Below are 22,037 nucleotides of genomic sequence, written 5' to 3'. Positions count from 1 at the left end.
CCTATTTTATTAACTAGGACAAATGACATGGTCATGCCTTATTCTAAAGAGGCAGTGAAGGGAGACTTTCCCTTATTTTCAGAAAAGAGGGAAGAACTTTATATTATTGTCCCAGCCCCAAGTGTGTGTGTGTGTGTATGTGTGTGTGTATATATATATATATATATATATACACATACATATATATATGTATATATATATATATATACACTTTCATTCATTTATTTCAGTATATTTACATCTTCATACATCTATATTCATTTACTTTATCTTCTCTGTAGGATAATTTAAGAACATTTCCAAAATATATTTTCATATATTATTTCACTGACTAAAAAATAACTGAAAAATATATGTCTGGCATTATCTTCATACAATTGTAAATGGCAGCATTAGTATCATAATCTGAGTTTTCAGGTTTTAAATCCTCTATTCTTTCTTGCATAGCAAGAGTTTAGAATATAACTCTTGCAAAGTCAGAAATGTTATTTCATATATCTGCTCATAACACTGAACCAAATCATTGAGAATTTCAAATGTATCCAGGAATAAAGACTATAAGCAAGAACTTTTTTTCCCTTGATCCCACTTGGTATTTGATAGTAAGCCATAAATTGTTTTAAATTCTACATTTGCATCATCAAACTATCCCTACACGGTTAATGACCTCAAAAACTAACTGCTTAATACAGCAATGACCAGTTTTTTTCTTCTTAATTCTGTGGGTTGGCTATATGTTTCCTGAACTGTTTTCTCATGTTTGAAGTTGGGAGGTTGCATTTATCTGGATGATCAGTTGTCCAAGGTCGTCTCACTCTTGTCTGGTACATAGTGCTGGTTGTTAACTGGGTTGCTTCATTTCTCCTTTCACGTTGCTTTCTTCCTCTAGCCAGGAGCAGTATCACCCTCTTCATATTAGAGTTTCAAAGCAGCCTTCTAAGCAGTTGAAGATAGAAGAATAAAAACCTCTCGTGGCCAAGTCCTATAACTCACTCATCACATCCATCAAATTCTTTTGGTCAAAGCACAAGGGCAGCTCAGATTCAAGTGATAGGAAAAGTCCCACTCTGAATGAGACGAAGTCCAGAAAAAAATTTAGCCATGTTTAAGCTGCTGAAGAATTTTTATTCTGATTTTATAGACGTGGAATCAGTTATCTAGAGTAACATTTATGGCAATATATTTTTAAAACTATTGACAGGTAAAGCTTCTTCAATAACAAGACATACAAATTATAGGACATGAGACTAGAAAAATATTAGAGTTGAATGCTTGTGTGTGAGTGGTGTGTGTGTGTTCTTGTGTGTATGGGTGACTGTAGGGGGAGAGAGGGGTTCCTTGGTGTTTCAGGGCATCTCTTCATTGCCCTTTTTTTTTTAAATCAATGTACATCAGGAAAATACCTTTTGAAATTGAGCTTTCATCCATGATTACAGGTTTTAGAGAGGTTGCTTGTTTGCAGTTAGATTATTTAACAGAGCTACACAGCAGCTGTTTGAGTATTCTATTGTCTTTTGTGAAATATACCATTTTCAGCCCAAATGAGGCCTATAGCAGTAAAAGTGGCTCCCATCAGTAAATGATAGGATGCAATTTATGAAAGCTAGGTGATCTGAAACACGTTAGGGATCCTTTCACAAAACATCCCACTTTAATTTTTAGAACAATGGCCACAGGTAGAGGAATTAACAAAAAGGTACAGATAAAATGATGAATGAAAATTAGTGGACAATAGTCACAAATTGCTTACACTCAAGTGTCCTAGCAAATGATTTAGATTGACAGATGTCTTGGAGAGTTGCTAAAATGGAACCATATGTCTGATAATTTCAGGGTGATGACAGTTGAGAGATGTGAACGTTGTATTGGCTGAGTTATAGAACTTGTGAATATCAGAATCTCTGTCAGAAACTTGAGTGGCACAGACACGTACTCCTCCATCCTAGCCAGAGGCAGAGCACAGCGCTCAGCTCAGTGGCTCATGTGACAATTCATGACACCCACAACCTTTTCCATGTCTTTTTGTTTTTTGACTAGACAGAATAACCCACTCTACCATCTGATCATGAGGAATGAAACATTTCTTTTATTATCACTTGGGTTTGACATGTCTAAAATCAGAATTTATAAAAGTGCAATTAGAAAATGGAGGAAACGATTTTATAATATTTTCCCAAAGCTCTAAGTGCTTCTTATTGTCAAATAGCTTTAACGCAGAAATGTTCATAAATACAATTTGAAATGAATTTTTGTAAAGCTCGTGAAACGTTACAAATATGGGAAAACAAACTAAAAATACCAGATTCCATACCAGCTTACTATGCAGTAAAAGAAACAAATTTGAAAAGGTAAATCTAAAACTACCTTCATCTCCAGTAAAGGTAATCTTTACTTAATTATAGATAAATCTTAAAATGTAAGATTCTTATGGAAAACATACTTGAAAAATATAAGTAGAAATCTTCCCTATGACAGCGGGCACCTGTTAAGACACAGTTCATCTCCTCTTGACAGTTAAATACAGAAGCTACTATAGTATTAAATTTTGGAGCAAGAAGAATGTTAATAATATTACCTCCAACAAGTACCATAGATGAAGATCACATCTGAAGTTGGATGAGATTTCTTTAGACATACTTAAGATATCTCTATGGCCTTTAAAAGGAAGTCAGTTGGAAATGTGACCCTAGAACTCAGGCTAAGATGCAGAATGAAAGACACAGTTTGGGAGAGAGACAGAATTCTAGAGGAAAGCCAGAACTTCCACATCTACCCTCTAGTAAAGAGAAGCCCATGCTCCTGGATGCGGACTGCTGCTGGACTATCAGTGGAAGCCAGCTAAAACAGGTTTCATGATATTCAGAGTCACATCACATCACAGTCAAAACACGCACACTTCAACTGAAAAATCATTCCTTACATGAAGAACTAGAAAAGCACAATTCACATGAAACAAAGACATCCATAGATGACAGTATCAGGATGAATGAGATGTGAGACTCATCTCTCTAGAGTTTTAAGCAGCTATCATAAAAACATCTTCAACATGCAATCAAGAAAATCCTTGAAGCAAGTGGGAAGTTAGAAAGTCTCAGAAAATAAATAAGGTATAAATGAGAACCAGATATAAATATTAGAACAGAAAAATTAGATGAAACACAAAACTTGATAATTGGATTTAGCAACAAAATTGAGAGGACAGGGGAAAAATGAGTGAACTTGAAGACAGCAATAAAAATTTCACAATCTGAACAACAGAGAAAAAAATTTATACTTTAAAAAAAGTAATAGATCATTGGGGACCTGTGAGGCTACAATCAAACATGTAATATTTGTGTAATTTGAGTCCTGGAAGGTGAAGATGATTTGGGTGAAGCTAAAATATTAGTGAAAGAAATATTCAATAAAATCTCCCAAATTGTAAAATATATAGAATTACATAGATTCAAGAAGCTAGCTGAACACCAAGGACAATAACCACATTATTGTCATATTTCTGAAAACTAAAAATAATAAAACATCTTGAAATCAGCAAGTAAGGAATCACACCTCACTTATAAGGAAAAACAATTTGAATGACAGTGAATTTCTCATCAGAAACCATGGCGGCCAAAGAAAGTGACGTATTTTTCAAGGACTGAAAGAAAAGAGCTATCGACCAGAATTTTATATCACAAAAATACTTTTCAGCAATGTGCCAGAGTTGGGGGTGGGAGTCAAGAAATTCTCAGATGAAGGGAAACAAAGAGAATTTGGCAGGAGCAGGCGTACCCTAAAAGAATGGGTAAAGGAATTTCTCTAAACACAAAGTGTGTGGTACAGAAAGGAATTTTGGAACATCAGGGAAGAAGACAAAACAAGGGAAAAAGTAAAAATATGGATAAATACATTTTCCTTATCCTCCTGATACATAGACAGCCTAGATAAATCTCCAAAAAATTATGCTGCTTGAATAAAAGCCAATTCCAAAAGATTCCATGCAGCATGGCTCCATTTAGATAACATTTCTGAAAAGATAAAATTATAAAAATGATGAACAAACTAATGGCTTTTGGAACTGAAGGATGGGGGTGATGGGTGTGTCTGTAGAAGGGCAGTATAAGGCCTTCTTGGGATGACAGGCATGGTCTGTATCTTGATGTATCACTTAATACCTTGGTTTTGATACTGAACTATATTTTTGCAAGATGTTACCACTGGAGAAAGTAGGTAAAGTGTAAAGGGTTTTCGTTATCATTTCTTACAACTGCTTGTAAACGTACAATTAATCTGAAAATAAAAAGATTAATGGTAAATCCACGTTAAATGGTAATACAGATAATATGAGAGAAAACTCTTACCAGCAAATTTTTAAAAAATTGTCTAGGGCCCCCCTATATGATTTTGGGAAGATATTTTCTCGATTATTCAAAAATGGCCTTCAGTCTAAACATATCACAGTCATATTGGCGCTGCCACACGTATCCATGGAGATTTTCAGGATCTTAGTGGCTACGGGGTAGTCGAGAGTTCCAGACTGCTGGGCTGTAAACCTTACCCGCAACATCATGCAGTAAAGCCAAGCAAGGCACGGGAAGAAGCAGAGCATAGCAGGGTGGTTCCCAGTGTCTTTATGACTGGACAACCTCACTGGTGACTGGACAACCTTGCTAAAGTTAGACTGCTATTGACTTATTTAATAATATATTAATATTTTATAGTAATATTTGTATTAATGTTAATAATTTTCTCATTTCACAGTTCATAAAGGTTTTAAAAAGATTTTTATCATTACCATTTATAGAAGTAATTCATTGCAATGGTGCACTATTCAGGTGGGTCATGTGACTTACTTTTTCTAAACTTGAGTTTAATCACCTGAGATAGAGACCATACAGAGTATCTCAGAGAATTATATTGAAATTACAAAAATACTTACCTGGTAGGGGAGACAACATGATCACTAAGGTGGTTTTCCCAGGGCGAGGCTTATCCATTGCACTCTGGATGTGCTGACCCCTGCAATTTCCCCAAATGTGGGAAACTCAGCTGCATAATTTGTGGTAGTGGGGGACTGCATTCGTGCTTTCCCCTAATAAAAAATAAAAGAAATTACAAATATAGAAATATACAAACATATATATATATATATATATATATAAAACATTCCAGAAATGTCAAAATTATAGAAATGAAGAACAGATTAGTGGTTGCCAGTGGTTTGGGATAGGGGTATGGGCAGGTCTATAAAAGGGCAGTAAGAAGTTTTATTTTATACATATATTTGTACATACATATAAATTAGTTACATATGTGTACACATACAGACACACACACACATACACACACAAATATACACACATTAAAGTACTTGACCTCAATTCTAACATGCATTAAATGATTGATATGTAGTAGTCATTATGTTCAGGAATTGTTGTTATTCTCAATGATAACTTTGAAATGAAGAATGATAATATTAATAGAAGAATACTCGGAGAATAACAAGTAGTTGTAACATAGCCATGCCTTGGAGAATAAGCCTCATTTTCCCAAGCAGAGAAAAGAGTGAAAGATAATTCTAATCCAGATCAATTTGCTGTCGTCTAGTGCAGCTCTATAAACATTAGCAATATCCAGGAAACAGAACAAAAGGATCAGTGATCAGACAGAGCCGCACAGAGCATCACCACAGCGGAGTTCCAGCATGACACCAACGCACAACTCTACATCACCAGTATTGAATTTGCTTCATATTGAAAAAGTCATTCATGACATCCTCAATCACATTGATCCAAGAAAGATAGTAAACAGGCTTTTAACTAAAATAACTTATTATCCTAAATTGTCAGCCTTGGAAATCACTAAAAACAGAGAGAAACAGAAAGGAAATGAGATGTGTTAGAGATACGAGCAAATAATACAGTGTGATTCATTTTTAAAATAAAGAGGCTATTATACCCAGTGACAGAGTATCTATGACAGATATATTTAATACAAGGGGGAATCTTCAAAACAAAGCTGAAAAATATACTGAAATGCCAGAGTGCTACAAATCAGATTTAAAGTTATAGTTTAGTAATGAAAGGTTAAAAGGTCAGCACAATATCAGTATAAAAATCCAAGATCACGTATTGAGAGATTCAGGCATTTTTTTTCCCTGATGCAATTATCCCTAACCAGGAAATGTCCATGTTCTACATAACCGTGTTATTGTGTTCCAAATCCTGAATTAATGGAAGAAAAAATGTTATTATAATTTAGTATTTATGCATATTATGTATTATCTATTTCACATTATATCATTTATATATTCTATATCTATATTATTTCTATGTAATGTCTATAATGTAATATTGATTGCAATACATTGTTCCTTCCCTGTGTCTTAGGCATTATTTGAGACTTTAAAAATTTTTAAAGTCTGCTCATCTCAACCTTCCAATTTCTGCACTTCCATACTCATTTCTAATCAAGAAGGATGCCTGTAAGAGGGGCTAATTATCTCACCCCAAGGTCAGGTAGCTCTTTTTCATTGATTGAAAGAGAAGCAATTTTCTTTCTTCCTTCAAATCCTCACTTTGGGAAATACTCTAGCATTTATACATTATTTATGGATTTAGAGTAAATTCTCTCCTTCCCCCTCTTTTTCTTTTTTTGTCCTTCTTCCTCTCTTTCTTCTAATTACTTACAGCTAAATTCCATTAAGTTACATGCATTTCTACAATGATTCCATTTCTAATTTTTTTATTGAAGTATAGTCAGTTACATTGTGTCATATTCTGGTGTACAGCATAATATTTCAGTCATACATATACATACGTATATTCATTTTCATATTCTTCTTCATTACAGGTTACTACAAGATATTGAATATAGTTCCCAGTGGTACATGACAAAATATATAAATTCTCTAGAGAAGGAATTTAGAAATTTGAAATTCAATTCACTTAATTTTCTTAGACATTTCTACCACACTTTTAGATCCCACCTTTCTAAGACACATTATGCAATTATTCAGAAAGAATCTTCCTTCCCTTTCCTTTTGTCAGCTGAAATAAATGCATAACCTAAAATTGAGAGTTATGCTTTATTTGGTGGACAATTCTGAGGACTCACGCCAGGATGATAGCCTCTCAGATCGCTCTGAGGGACTGCTCCGAAGAGGTAGGGGAGGAGCTAGGATATATAGGAGCTTTACAACAAAGTCCAGGCAGTCAGAACTTTAAAAGATTACTTGTTAACTGAAGAAAACCACATATCTCAAGTTAGAGAACTTAGCGCTTTTCTATGTGTGGGAAGAAGCAAACATTTGGGCTCATTGACTTCATTTATTTGACAAGCATCTAGCTATCTAGGGCCAGTATCCTGTCCTTTCTTATTCTGAGTCCCCCCAGGGTGGCAGCAGAGGCTGGGCTCCAGGCTTGTCTGCACCCAGAGCTCACTATGGGGAGAGGTGGGAGCCCCTGATGACTTGATGGCTTCAGCATTCTTTGTTTACTGATATGGTCTGCAGTATTTTTTGTTCACACCTTTTCTTTTTCTTTTCCTTTCTTCTCTCTCTTTTTTTTTCCTTTTCTTTTCTTTTCTCTTCTTTTCCTTTTCTTTTTTTGCCTAAATTCAAATAGCCTTGCAAATGGCTTTTGCCTGAGGGCAGGGGAGCCAAGAGGAGATGGGTTAACTGAATTAGGTGTCCCATGAAGTGTCTTTGATTAATGATTCTCTCAAATCTTACCTACAACCCTAAGCTTAAAGAATTGCCACTCTTCTTCCTAGCAGAATAAATCATGCATTCCTGTTGTCCTCTTCAGTATGTATTTGAAGTACAACTCAGGTGTGTATATGTCATGTCAGATATATCAGTTTGCTGTATTCCAGAAAATTATTTTTTAAAATCTGCTTAATTGATAGACCTTTCTCTTAACCTTCATGTAAAAAAATTTATGTCACATGTACTCTTTTACTGTTAGAGCAATAGAAATTTAAGAAGAAAAATATAACTGCATATGGTCAGTTTGCTGCTGCCTGGATGTGGAAGCTGAATGCAGCTTTGAAGTATTTTTTATTACATGGAGTTATACTGTATGGAAATAACACCTGGTCTGGCAAATTGTATCTAGTGCTGGATTTTATCCTAAATTGTCATTTAATTGCTTATAATGAGAAACAAAAGCGTTAGGAGGGTTAGTGCTAGAAAATTAAATCCCCTCCACCAGACAAGAGATTACAAAGACCAGCTCTTCATCTTGATGCATGAAGTAAAATTTGTTCTCCAAGGATCCCCACAGGATTGGGCTGAGTCAGGACCTAACCTGAAATCACAAGCTTGTTCAGCTTTCTGAGCTTCCCTCTTCTGTTTCCCTGTAGTCCCCAACTGGCTTCTCCTGGGAGCTATTCCTTAATATATCATTTGCACCTGAATCTTTGGCTCAGGGTCTTATGAAAACCAAGCTTGAGACATTTGGTACTGGAAGTGGTTCCAGGAAACAAGTTCTAAAATGAGGTTGGATCATCTCATTCTCATCTAGATGCCAGTGAGAACCCATTTCTGGTAGTAAGTGAAGTGGTGAAAATCCTGGTGTGCTAGAGAATTGCAATTGGTGAGACTTTTACTCATGTTAAACTAGGACAGGATAATGATGAAAGGATGCACTTTTGTATGATACATATATATGGATATATATACGGCATGTGACAGGTGTGGTGGAGAGAGTAATTATGAGAACTTTGGAACTGGGTATTTATTGCTGAATGCCACTGATGCACTGAAGACAGAAAAAAATTGCTCTGTTGGATCAATTACTAACTCAAGGCAAAATGTTAAACAGAGTGCACCCAAGTCATCATGTAGAAATATCACAATGACTGACAGCTTGAAGGCAGATCAAGCCGAATCTGATAGACTTCAGAAAAGGTGAACTTGCAGGCCTTTCATGAAGATCCTGAGGCTAGTTAGACGCACATATTCTCCACGTGGAGGTTGCATAATACACCTTGTAGTAGATTTCCCTGAACCTTCTGGGAATGGGTTCTGAAGACAGATTTTGGGAAAAGGAGGTGAAAATATAAATAAAACTGGATATGGGAGGTGTTTTTGATTTGGAAATGCTCTCCCATTCCTTAGGATTTTGTATCCTGGCAAGAACACCCGGCCCCAAGCCTGATGTTCTGGGTGATGTCTTTTGGAGGCAGGAAAAAGCAGGTTAAGTGAAATGGAGATGCCAAAAACACTGTGAAAGAGTGTGGATTTGGGAGAAAGGATGAAGAGTGCAGGGATATGATGGTTCTTAAGCCATACAGAGGTTGATGTCTCCCTTCCCTCTTGAAGTCAAATGGGACTCAGATATTTAAGTATTTATATGAAAATAAGAATACTAATGTTCCTTAAGATAAACATAATTTAATATTCTATCTTGAGATGATCCATCATGTCCAAAAATATCTTTTCAAATTTGTCTTATAAAAAAAATATTCAGTGTGCAGAACAATGTATTACTAATTTAGTTGGCGTCCTGAAGTTGAGGTTGCCACATCTTCCTTGAGAGAGGAGATGAATGTATTTTCCTTTTATTTCTCAGTCAAAAAACTGACTTTTTGGAGGGAGGGGTGAAGATGGCAGAGTAGAAGGACACTCGTAGCTCACCCTCTCCCACAAATACACCAAAATTCACATCCATGGATCCACTCAGCCAACAAGAGCACCTGCTGAACTCCGATAGACATTGCCCTCTTCAAAAGACAAAGACGCCAAGAAGCTGGTAGAAGAAAAGGAAAAAAGAAAGAAAAAAAGTAAAACAGTGTGAGAATCGTCCCGCAGGGAGGGAGCGGCAAAGGAGGACTAGCGTTCGTTTGCTGGGTCTCCCCCTCTCCCACGGAGAAGCCAACAGGACAGAGAGGAAGCCTCCAAGGCTCAGATCTGTATGGAGTAGCCCTTGACCAACAGAACTAAGTTAAACAGGCATTAAGGGTCTTTGTGGCACCCAGCCTGAGAAGCAAGCTGGCAGCTGGAAGATGGAACAGGCTGCCAGACCTGGGCAGAGGACTGCAGTGGCTGCACTGAGGCAGCCTCAGGGGACTGCACGTTGCTGCATGCCATGGATGAGTGGGTGCACAGGGCAGAACAACCTGGGCCCTCCACAAAACACGGCTGATGTGCCCTGGGGGGAAGGGTGCCATACCCACATCTCTAAAAACCCACCAAAGGTTTTCAGAAGAGAGGCGGGGCTCAACCACAGCTGCCATATCCTCTGGTAGCACGGAAGGGGCGGGGGTGGAATCAAAACCTAAATCCACACCTAAGGTCTTAACAGCCTCAAAGGCCAGATGGAGACTTGTTTGCAGCCTGAGGCAAATAGGATCTTTCTGCCCTGGTACCTCAGAGAACTCGTGCTGCAAATGCAAACAAGCAGCTGAGTTTGGGCATGGAGCAGGGGCGGGGCTGTTCTGCGGTCTCCCCAGGCTGCCTACGGAGCACGGACCAAAGGCAGAGCAGGCAGCTGCACAGGGCAGGGGAGCTGACTGTCGCCAGGATAGGGTGGGTGGCCACCCGCCTTCCTGGCAGGAGCCCAGCACCTGAAGCGGTGCTGGGAAGGGGAGCGATCTTCCTGCCTATCTACCTTGCCAGAGTGCAGCATCTTACCGTGGTATTGGGAAGGGGAGTGACCCGCCTGTCCACCGAGTAAGAGCTGACCTACTGACCCAGTGTTGGGAGGGGGCGCAATTTGCTGACAGGCACTGGGAGCAGCACAGACAAGGGCACCAACAGAGGGCATCTGGAAGCAACAAGCTGAGTTCACAAAACAGGATGAAGACAGAAATACTTCTCGATAAAATCATTAATAGTGCACAGTCCCCATAAGAAAACACCTATCCTTTTTTTTAATCTATTTTTTTCTGTTCTATTTTCTATCACCTTTTAAAATTTTACTTTTAAACAATTGTATATGCTTCCATTTTTAATCCCTTTAATTTTTTATTTTAATATATTATTATTATTATTATTATTATTAATTATTATTATTATTATTACTATTTAAATCTACCTAATTTTATTTTTATTTCTCTTGGTTTTGATATCCTGTTATTGATTATACACAGGTTTCAAAAAATTTTTTTGGCTCTTTTCTATTTTAAAGGTTTTTAAAAGACATTTCAACACAATTGCTTTTCTGCTTCAACTTGCTATTCTATTATTGATTATACATTATTTTCAAACCTTTTTTTGTTCCTTATTTTAAAATTCTCTTTCTCTTTTTTTTTTTTTAAGTTTATTCCTGCATAGGCTTTAGATAGATAAATAAATAAACTACTTAAGGACCACAATGGATAACTGGCACTCCATAATCCACAGTGCCAGAGAGATATGAGCAAGATGACAAAGCAGAGGACCACTCCCAAATAAAAGAGCAAGAGAAATCCCCTGAAAGCACGATCAAGGAAATAGACATTGATGGCCTACTAGATCAAGATTTCAAAAAAGGAAGGATCAAAGTACTGAAGGAACTAAAAGAGATAGTGTTTAGAGATATAAAATATGTCAAAAATGAAATGGAAGCTATAAAGAAGAGCCAAGTAGAATTGGTAAACTCATTTGCTGTGATGAGAGCTAATCTAAAGGCTGTACAAAGCAGACTAGATAATGCAGAGGAGCGAATAAGTGACCTAGAAGACAGGACAACAGAAAGCACCCAATCAGAACAGCTGAGAGAAAAACAAAAACCAATGAAAACAATATAAGGGACTTATGGGATAATATAAAGTGTGCCAATCTATGCATAATAGGGGTTCCAGAAGTGGAAGAAAGAACAAAGTGGATTGAAAAGGTATTGGAAGAAATCATGACTGAAAACTTCCCAAATTTAAAGAAGGAATCAGATATTCGAGTACAGGAAGTTGAGAGGGTCCCAAACAGGAAGAACCCAAACAGACCCATACCAAGACATATCATAATCAAGATGGCCAGAGTCAAGGATAAAGAAAAGACCCTAAAGGCAGCAAGAGAAAAACAGAGTGAGTTACAAGAGAACTCCCATAAAGCTCTCAGCTGATTTCTCTACACAAACACTACAGGCAGAAGGGAGTGGCAAGATATATTCAAAGTCTTAAATGAAAAAACGATGCAGCCTAGGATAAATTATCCAGCAAGGCTATTCTTTAGTATAGAAGGGAATAGAAAGAATTTCACAGACAAGCAAAAACTAAGAGTTTAGCAACTAAAGCCATGTTAAAAGGAATAATGACAGCTCTACTCTAATTAGAAAAGCAACAGGATGCTACAGAAATGAGAAACTCATAACTGGAAAGGTGATAAATTCCATGAATTACAAAAAGAATAAACACAAAATTGTACAAGAAGACACCTAAATCATTAAGAGTGGGAGAGTGAAGCAAGAAAATATAGAGTATTTTTTTTTCCTTTCTTTTAAATTTTTTTTGTTTTCAGTAGGATGCATTTGAGATTATATTACTATTTGTTTAATGTTACAGTAATGGGTTAATAGACATACGAAAAAGGATAATCAGAAGCCAAAAACTTACAAGTGAGTCACAAAAACTAAATAAAATCCATGATAATACGAAGTAAAATTACCAAACCACAAAAGGAAGAAGAAAGGAACAATGAGGAAATACCAAATCAACTGCAAAGATAAGTTCAAAATGGCAATAAACACACATCTATCATTAATTACTGTAAATGTTAATGGAGTAAATGCTCCAATCAAAAGACATAGTGGCAGACTGGATATAAATATAATAATTTATATGAAGGACACATATAAATTGAGAGTGAAAGGATGGAAAAGGATATTCCATGCAAATGGAAAACTCAGAAAAGCAGGTGTAGCAGTACTGATTTCAGACAAAATAGACTTTAAAACAAAGGCCATAAAGAAAGATAAAGAAGGACATATTATAATGATTAAAGGTGTAATACAAGATAAGGATATTACACTCATTAATACATATGCACCCAACATAGGAGCACTTAAGTACATAACACAATTACTAACAGAGATAAAGGGGGATATTGATGGGAATACAATCACTGTCAGAGATTTTAACACCACATTAACATCACTAGACAGATCTTCCAGACAGAAAATAAATAAGGCAAAAGAGAAATTAAATAATGCAATAGAAAAATTAGATTTGGTGGATATTTTCAGAGCATTACACCCCCCAAAATAAGATATTTTCAAGTGCACATGGAATATTTTCTAGGACTGATCATGTACTTGGGCACAAAAAAGTCTCAAAAATGTTAAGAAGATAGAAATAATCTCAAGCATCTTTACTGACCACAGTGCCATGAAACTAGAAATCAACTACAGAGAAACAAAGGAGAAAAAAAGGAAAATATGGAGATTAAACAACATGCTATTAAAAAATCAATGGGTCAATGAGGAAATCAAAGCTGAAATTAAAAAATACCTTGAGACAAATGAAAATGAAAACACAACCACACAATATTTATGGGACACAGCAAGGGCAGTGCTAAGAGGGAAGTTTACAGTGATACAGGCCTTCCTCAAAAAAGAAGACCAATCTCAAATAAACAATATAACCCACCAGCTAAAAGAATTGGTAAAAGAAGAACAAAAACCCCCAAAAGGCAGCAGAAGGAAGGAAATAATAAAGATCAGGGAGGAAATAAATAAAATAAAGATTAAAAAAAAAAAATAGGAAAAAATCAATCAAACCAAAAGCTGGTTTGTTCAAAAACCAAGTCTCTGGCCAAACTCACAGAGAAGAAAAAAGAGAGAGCACCAATTAACAAAATAAGAAAGGATAATGGAGAAATTAACAACAAATAATATAGAAATACAGAATATCATATGATAATATTATGAAAAACTATATGGAACCAAACTGGATAACATAGAGGAGATGGACAAATTTCTGGAAACACAGAGTTCACCAACACTGAACCAAGAAGAAACTACCACTTGAACAAACTGATCACTTGAATGAAATAGAATTAGCAATAAAAAACCTCCCCACAAATAAAAGTCCAGGACTGGATGGCTTCACCAGGCAATTCTACCAAACATACAGAGAAGAACTCATACCAGTCCTTCTCAAAATCTTCCAGAAGATTGAAAATGAGGGAATACTCCCAAACTCATTCTATGAAGCCACCATCACCCTGATACCAAAACCAGGCAAAGACACTAACAAAAAAGAGAATTATAGGCCAATATCACTGATGAACATAGAATGCCAAAATCTCACCAAAATATTAGCAAATAGACTCCAACAGCACATAAAAGAGATTATACATCATGACCAAGTGGGGTTCATCCCAGGGACACAAGGGTGGTTCAACATATGCAAATCAATCAATGTAATACATAACATCAACAAGAGAAAGGACAAAAAACACATGATCACCTCAGTAGATGCAGAAAAAGCATTTGATAAAATTCAACACCCATTTATGATAAAAACTCTCACCAAAGTGGGTATAGAGGGAACATATCTCAACATAATAAAAGCTATATATGACAAAACTACAGCCAGCATAGTACCCAACAGTGAAAAACTCAAAAGCTTCCCACTAAAATCTGGGACAAGACAAGGATGCCCACTATCACCATTCCTATTCAACACAGTCTTGGAAGTCCTAGTCACAGCAATCAGGCAAGACAGAGAAATAAAAAGGATCTGAACTGGAAAAGAAGAGGTAAAAGTGACACTATATGCTGATGACATGTTACTATATATAGAAACCCCTAAAAGATCCACACAAAAACTACTAGAGCTGATCGAAGAATTCAGCAAAGTAGCAGGTTACAAGATTAACGTTCAAAACTCAGTTGCATTTCTTTACACTAACAATGAATCAACAGAAAAAGAAAATAAAGAAACAGTCCTTTTTAAAATAGCACCCAAAGTAATAAAATACCTAGGAATAAACCTAACCAAGGAGGTGAAAGAATTATACACAGAAAACTATAAACCATTGATGAAGGAATTTAAAGAAGACTTTAAAAAATGGAAAGATACCCCATTCTCTTGGGATGGAATAATAAATATTGTTAAAATGGTCACACTGCCCAAGGCAATATACAGATTTAATGCAATCCCTATCAAATTACCCAGGACATATTTCACATAACAAACAAATTGTAATAAAATTTATATGGAACCATCAAAGACCTAGAATTGCCAAAGCATTACTGAAGAGAAAGAAAGAGACTGGTGGAATAACTCTCCCAGACTTCAGACAATACTACAGAGCTACAGTCATCAAGACAGCATGGTATTGGTACAAAAACAGACATATAGACCAATGGAACTGAATAGAGAGCGAAGAAAATTTGGTCAACTAATCTTTGACAAAGGAGGCAAGAATATACAATGGAATAAAGACAGTCTCTTCACCAAATGGTGTTGGGAAAACTGGATGGCATCATGTAAATCAATGAAGCTAGAACACTCCCTTACACCATACACAAAAATCAACTCAAAATGGATCAAAGACTTAAACATAAGACAAGACACATTAAACCTCCTAGAGGAAAATATAGGCAAAACATTATCTGACATACATCTCAAAAATGTTCTCCTAGGACATTCTACCCAAGCAATAGAAATAAAAGCAAGAGTAAACAAATGGGACCTAATGATACTTGCAAGCTTCTGCGCAGCAAAGGAAACCACAAGTAAAACAAAAAGACAACCTACGGAATGGGAGAAAATTTGTGCAAATGAAATTGACAAAGGCTTGATCTCCAGAATATATAAGCAGCTCATATGACTTAATAAGAAGAAAAACAAACAACCTAATCAAAAAAAAAGAACAAAAGACCTAAACAAGCAATTCTCCATGGAAGAAATACAAATGATCAATAAGAACTTGAAAAAATGCTCAATAGCACTAATTATCAGAGAAATGCAAATCAAAACTACAATGAGGTATCACCTCACACCAGTCAGAATGGCCATCATTCAAAAGTCCACAAATGACAAATGCTGGAGAGGCTGTGGAAGAAAGTGAATACTCCTACACTGCTGATGGGAATGCAGTTTGGTACAGCCACTATGGAAAATAGTATGGAGATTCCTCAAAAGACTAGGAACAGACTTACCATATGACTCAGTAATCCTGCCCCTGGGCATATATCCAGAAGGGACCCTACTTCAAAATGACACCTGCACCCCAATGTTCATAGCAGCACTATTTACAATAGCCAAGACATGGAAACAGTCTAAATCAACAGATGACTGGCTAGAGAAGAGGTGGTATATTTATACAACGGAATACTATTCAGCCATAAAAACTGACAACATAACCATTTGCAGCAACATAGATGTTCCTGGAGAATGTCATTTTAAGTGAAGTAAGCCAGAAAGAGAAAGAAAAATACCATATGAGATTACTCATATGTGGAATGTAATAATTAGAAAAAAAAAAAGAACATAAATACAAAACAGAAAAAGACTCATAGACATAGAATATAAACTTGTGGTTTCCAAGGGGGCCGGGGGTGGGAAGGGAATTCAAAATTTGTAGATACTGACAGACATATGCAGAATAGAGAAACAAGATTTATACTGTATAGCACAGGGAAATATATACAAGATCTTGCGGTAGCTCACGGTGAAAAAGAATGTGACAATGAATATATGTATGTTCATGTATAACTGAAAAGTTGTGCTGTACACTGGAATTTGACACAACATTGTAAAATGACTATAACTCAATAAAAAAAAGTTAAAAAACTGAATTTTTAATTCAAATAAATGTGATTTTTAAATCAATTCAGTCTGCTATGCAAACTTTCCAAAATATTTTAAATGGATGGATTATTTTCCTTATTTTGTAAAACACTAAGGGTTCATAGAGTATATTATATAATTTTCTCATTGTAAATTCATTTCTGAAAGATACTCCTAATATGATAATATCAATTAATATAGATTTCAAAATAATAGTGTAGATTATATATTATAATATAATTATATGCTTAGTTGAAAAAAATGAAATTCAAAATATATTCCCTATTGCCTGAATACATATTTTTTATCAAAAATGAAAAAGTAAAATTTTATCTATAAGAAATTTTACAGCTTAACTTTACCTGACATAATCTCTATTCCTACTTCTTTGTTTGTAAAAACTTCTCCATTTGTCATCTTTCTTCAGGTATAAAGGAGGGAGGGTGAGTCCTCTTAAGTGCCTGACAATGAATGTTATATGACCTATTCTGCCCACGTGCTCACTTCCTTCTGCCCTCAGTCCAAGGTGGCTGTGGGGGAATTTTTTACTCTACACTTACCATTTTAGTTATATATCATCGTGCTAATAAATATTAAACACTGATTTTTATTACTCTCATTCCTTTCTTACTGTATTTTTCCTGAACTATTGATCATTAAGGAGTCTTCAGTCATGAGACACAACAGAGTAGTTGGACATTTTGCTATACTTTTATGACTTTAAAAAAGTGACAACTTAGGGTTCCTTAATCATGTAAGATATAAAAATATGTCCCTTGATTTACCATTTGTCTTTTAGTTGCATATTAAAATGAATTATGCTTCCTTTTTCATCCAGATTAGTACACATGCCATTCTAACCTACTGGCCTGAGATTAACAATCATAATAATATCATTCTCACTCATTTCTGAGAGTTAATCCATAGAACCATCTCACATGAGTTTGAGAATAGGTTTTCTGGTGCACCTGCTCAAGGGCTCAAGGTTTCTCATTCTCTTCAATATTATAATTCTTGAAACTCAGGACCCCTGGATTAACTGTTGACTGGACATAGGTCTTCTTTTTACTGAGAAGATTGTGAAAAAACTCAACCTTGTTTCAGAATTGAGAAATCACTCACTAATTCCACAAAGCATTCAACTAACCATTACAATACAGCAATTAACTGGCAATTAACCTTCATCAAAGAGATATCTTCAGTTATTTCCAATTTTTAATACAGGCCACAGCTCAAGTTATCCCCACAATGAGGAAATCCTTTCCTCCGCTAATTCCTTTCTTTCTTAAAAGTGGTCAGTGAAGAGAGGGCAAGTAAGAACATTAGTCTTTTCTTTGGTTGGGCCCTTGCTCTCTGGTGAACAAATACATATGGATGTACAAATCTACATCTGCCAAATATATTTATGTTTGCCATCTGCCAAATATATATATATATAAAATAAATGAATATATATTATTTAAAATATTTTAATAGTAATTAAAATATTTAATAGTTAAATTATATATTTTATTATATATAATCTGTAGTATGTATTATATTATATTTTATAATATATATTTTAATATAAGATAATTCCAGATTTCAAAGATAAAAATCTCTAGATCTATATGAATGCATCCAATTCAAATTATAAAATGACATTTAACATATAATCTGAAATATTGTGTAGCTATTTGCTTTTTATCTGGTGACTAAAATGCTCACTACTCAGACAGATCTCTCCCTGAACAATGAAAAGTGTAATCTGAAGACTAATTATGTTTTCCAGAACAGGACACAGAAAGTAGTCACGATGTCCCACTGGCAAAACACCAACTTTAGAAAGTATGAGATCATCCCTCCACTGAGCACTTTATCACAATTTTTTTCCTGACTTGTTTGCTTCTGGCAGTTCTGTATCCAGAATACCATCAACTATCACCCTTCTCTGCCAGAAAAAGTCTGTTAAAGACAACCATCAGTGTCACAGAGACAGTGAAACTCTAAACCTTCTCACCAAAAAATGCTTTCATTATTCTTAATTCATACAGTTTTATTGCAAGTTCATACTATAAAATGCCAAATCACTTAATCTGTAAGCCTCTGAATAAATGAGACACTACCTAATTCTCCTGCCTCATCTCAAGACAATCTTCTTCTTCTTTATGTAACCCAACCTCATGGGCCTGCATTCTGTTCCTTCAATTCCTGTAGTCTGTTTCCTTTCAGAGCTTCTGCTTATGCTTTTTCTTTACTGAATTAGCTCTGGCAATTTATTCAGGGCTCTGAGAAGCCCTTCATTGTTCCTCAGAGTAGACAAAGTTAGTCCAGATACATAGCCTTGTATCATATCACCTGTACTGTAACTACAATTTAATAATTTTTGCATCTGTTATAAATATTGTTGCAGTCTGAAAAACTAACCCAGTTTTTGTGTTATTGTACATGTTAAATAAATATTTATGAAATAAAAGAGGGAATAAATAAATACCTCATCCTATTTAGCATATGCCCTTTTATTGAAATTGTAACTGAAATATATTCATGTACTTTATGAAGCTGAAGAGTTTAAATCTTAGAGTAGACATCTTTTCAAGAAAAAGTTTAACACTTCAAAATATTTCTGTACAGTTGAGCATGTTCAGAACCAAAAGATCTATAATTCATACTCAAAAATAGCTGTGCTGTTGATGATATTGAGCAGAGAAGCCTTGGTCTAGTGGTAGGGGTAGAGCCTCATTGAAATGGGCTGGGGATAAATGAGAAGCCAAAGCAAGCATAGAAGGAAGTAGCTCAGGAAGTATTTGAAGTCATGAAGAGTGTGTGTGTGTGTGTGTGTTACATATGTAGGGGATATTCCATTTTGGATAAGAAAGATGCGAGTGTGTTTAATGTAATGAAACTAGGTCAGTAGGGATTTTGGAGCTAGGAAGGATAGGTAAAATAATAGAGGCATATCCCTTTCTAAGAGAAAAGTTCGGGACACACTTTTTTTGAAAGATTTAACCTTATGGTGATATGTCCCTTCATGGCAAAAGTAGGGAAGAAGAAACATACAGGCAGGCTTCATTTTGACTGCTGAATAGTTTTACACATATAAAGTTACTGTTTTTTTATTGCTAATTTTTAAAGATGAAAAATAGAGGAGGATTTTATATAGTAAAGGATTATTTAATAAAATAATTATTTAATAAAATAATCAAGAGGATTATTTTATTTCAATATTCAAATATTTAGACAAATGAACAAGGTAAGTTTCCATTCCATATAATTTTATTTTCATAAAGTTTGGTTGTCTGACTTCCTCATGGACAGTAGGGAAGAAATTTTGTGGTGAGAAACTTTATTGATTTTCTTGTTTCTATTTATCTGATGCTTTATGTGTGCATCAGTGACTTAAGCTCTTTAAATCATATTTCCTTCCTGCTGTTGAAAACTGGAAAAGGTCTATCTCAGATCAGAGTAACAAAAGTAAGTGGGAATATCTGAAGGAAACTCTAATTGAAAGATGCATGCACCCTAATGTTCATAGTAGCACTATTTACAATAGCCAAGACATGGAAACAACCTAAATGTCCATTGACAGATGATTGGATAAGGAAGTTGTGGTATATATATATATATACAGTGGAATACAACTCAACCATAAAAAAGAATAAATTAATGCCATTTGCAGCAACATAGATGGACCTGACAATCGTCATACTAAGTGAAAGAGGAAGAAAAATACCATACAATATCACTTATATGTGAATCTTTAAAAAAACAACACAAATGAACTTATTTAAAAAACAAAAAGAGACCCCCAGACATAGAAAAATACTTATAGTTACCAAAGGTGAAACAGGGGGAGGGCAAAATTAGAAATTTGGGATTAGCAGATACATGCTATTATATATAAAATAGATAAACAACAAGGTTCTACTGTATGACACAGGGAGATATATTCAATATCCTATAATAAAGGATAATGGGAAAGAATCTCAAAAAGAATATATATACTTACATACATATGTATATAAATGTGTGTGTGTATATATATATATGAAATTGAGTCACTTTGCTGTACATCAGAAACCAACACAGCATTGTAAACCAACTACTTCAATAAAAAATAAAGAAAGAAATAAAGTGAAGCTATAAGGAAGAAAAACTGTGTGTTGGATTCTGTGCTTAGGCATTTTAACTTTCCAAGGAGGAACCTCCTATTCCTGTCTTGTTATATGTGAAGATCAATACTTATTTTAACCCCATTCTCACTGAATTGTTTAGATTTTCTTAAAGTTTTCTGAACTATAGATAATATCCTTATTATATATTGCCTATTACTAATGATAAAACTTACCTGGCTTTAAAATATGTCTTTTGTCCTTTCAATGGGAGGAGATGTTAAGTGATCATTTTAAGTTCTCTGGTAACTCAAACATCATTTTTGTCTCTCTCTTTATCCTGACACCATACTCATTCTGCAACATTCTTCTGTTGCTCCTCCTTTGATCTTACTTTATGAAAAGGATCTTCTATAGAATCTTCCACTCAATTTTCTCTTAACAGAATTTATAGATGGGACTGTACTGTAAGCGTTGTGAACAACTCAAGTCAATATCTAATATGCTAGGATTACTATTTTGAGAGAATTATGAGAAAGTTTGAATTCTACCCTGAATAGGCATTCCCTGTGTTTTTCACACATTTTGTGGGCTTGTCAAACTGGGGCTGTTTTAAGATGTGCTTTTCTTCTTAATGGCTCAGGATATTTGCATTTTAGAAGACTAATAGGTTTAAAGCCTAAAGGTTTAAAGATTATTTCCTCCCTCAGGTAATTTTTTTTTCTTTAAAATCTGTCTATTTATAATTAGTTGAAATAAATTAGAAACAAACACCATTAAACATTTTTCTCATTGTCATGCATCCATTCTTCTGGTACCTGTATTTTCATTTTACTTGTCCTTTCTTTGCTAGCTTTACAGTGCTTTTGCTTAAAAATAAGTTGGCTGTCCATGTTAGAAAATATGAGTTAATGAAAAACGTTTCAAAATAGCTTCCTTTAGCTTGATCAGGATTATATAATAATATTTTTATTTGCTTGTATAACAAGCCTTGCTTTGTTTGTAAGATGCATATAAGTTACCTCAAGTAAACTGCCCATATACTTATCAACTGAAAAATGCCATATATATATATATATATATGTATATTCTGTTAATACTACATCTCAATAAATTTTATATTGTTCCTGCCCACATTACGAGTACTTTAAAACGTCTTCAAGAAATCAGGGGATTCTATAATGGATAATACCTGCATTCAGTTGTCTAAAAAGGTTTATAAGATGGATATATTGCTAGTGAGGAAAT

General features: G+C 35.1%; 1 non-coding gene across 1 annotated transcript; it reads left to right on the top strand.

Annotated features, from left to right (window-relative positions):
• The first annotated feature begins 4,910 nt into the window (after positions 1-4,910).
• Positions 4,911-5,074, top strand: LOC123613774 (U1 spliceosomal RNA). The gene has a single exon (XR_006721199.2). It is a non-coding gene; the product is annotated as a U1 spliceosomal RNA (small nuclear RNA).
• Positions 5,075-22,037: the final 16,963 nt, after the last annotated feature.

The sequence above is a fragment of the Camelus bactrianus genome, chromosome 14, assembly GCF_048773025.1.
Source record: "Camelus bactrianus isolate YW-2024 breed Bactrian camel chromosome 14, ASM4877302v1, whole genome shotgun sequence".
NCBI lineage: Eukaryota > Metazoa > Chordata > Mammalia > Artiodactyla > Camelidae > Camelus > Camelus bactrianus.
Note: the sequence above shows the minus strand (reverse complement) of the source record. Positions and strands in the feature narration are given on the sequence as shown.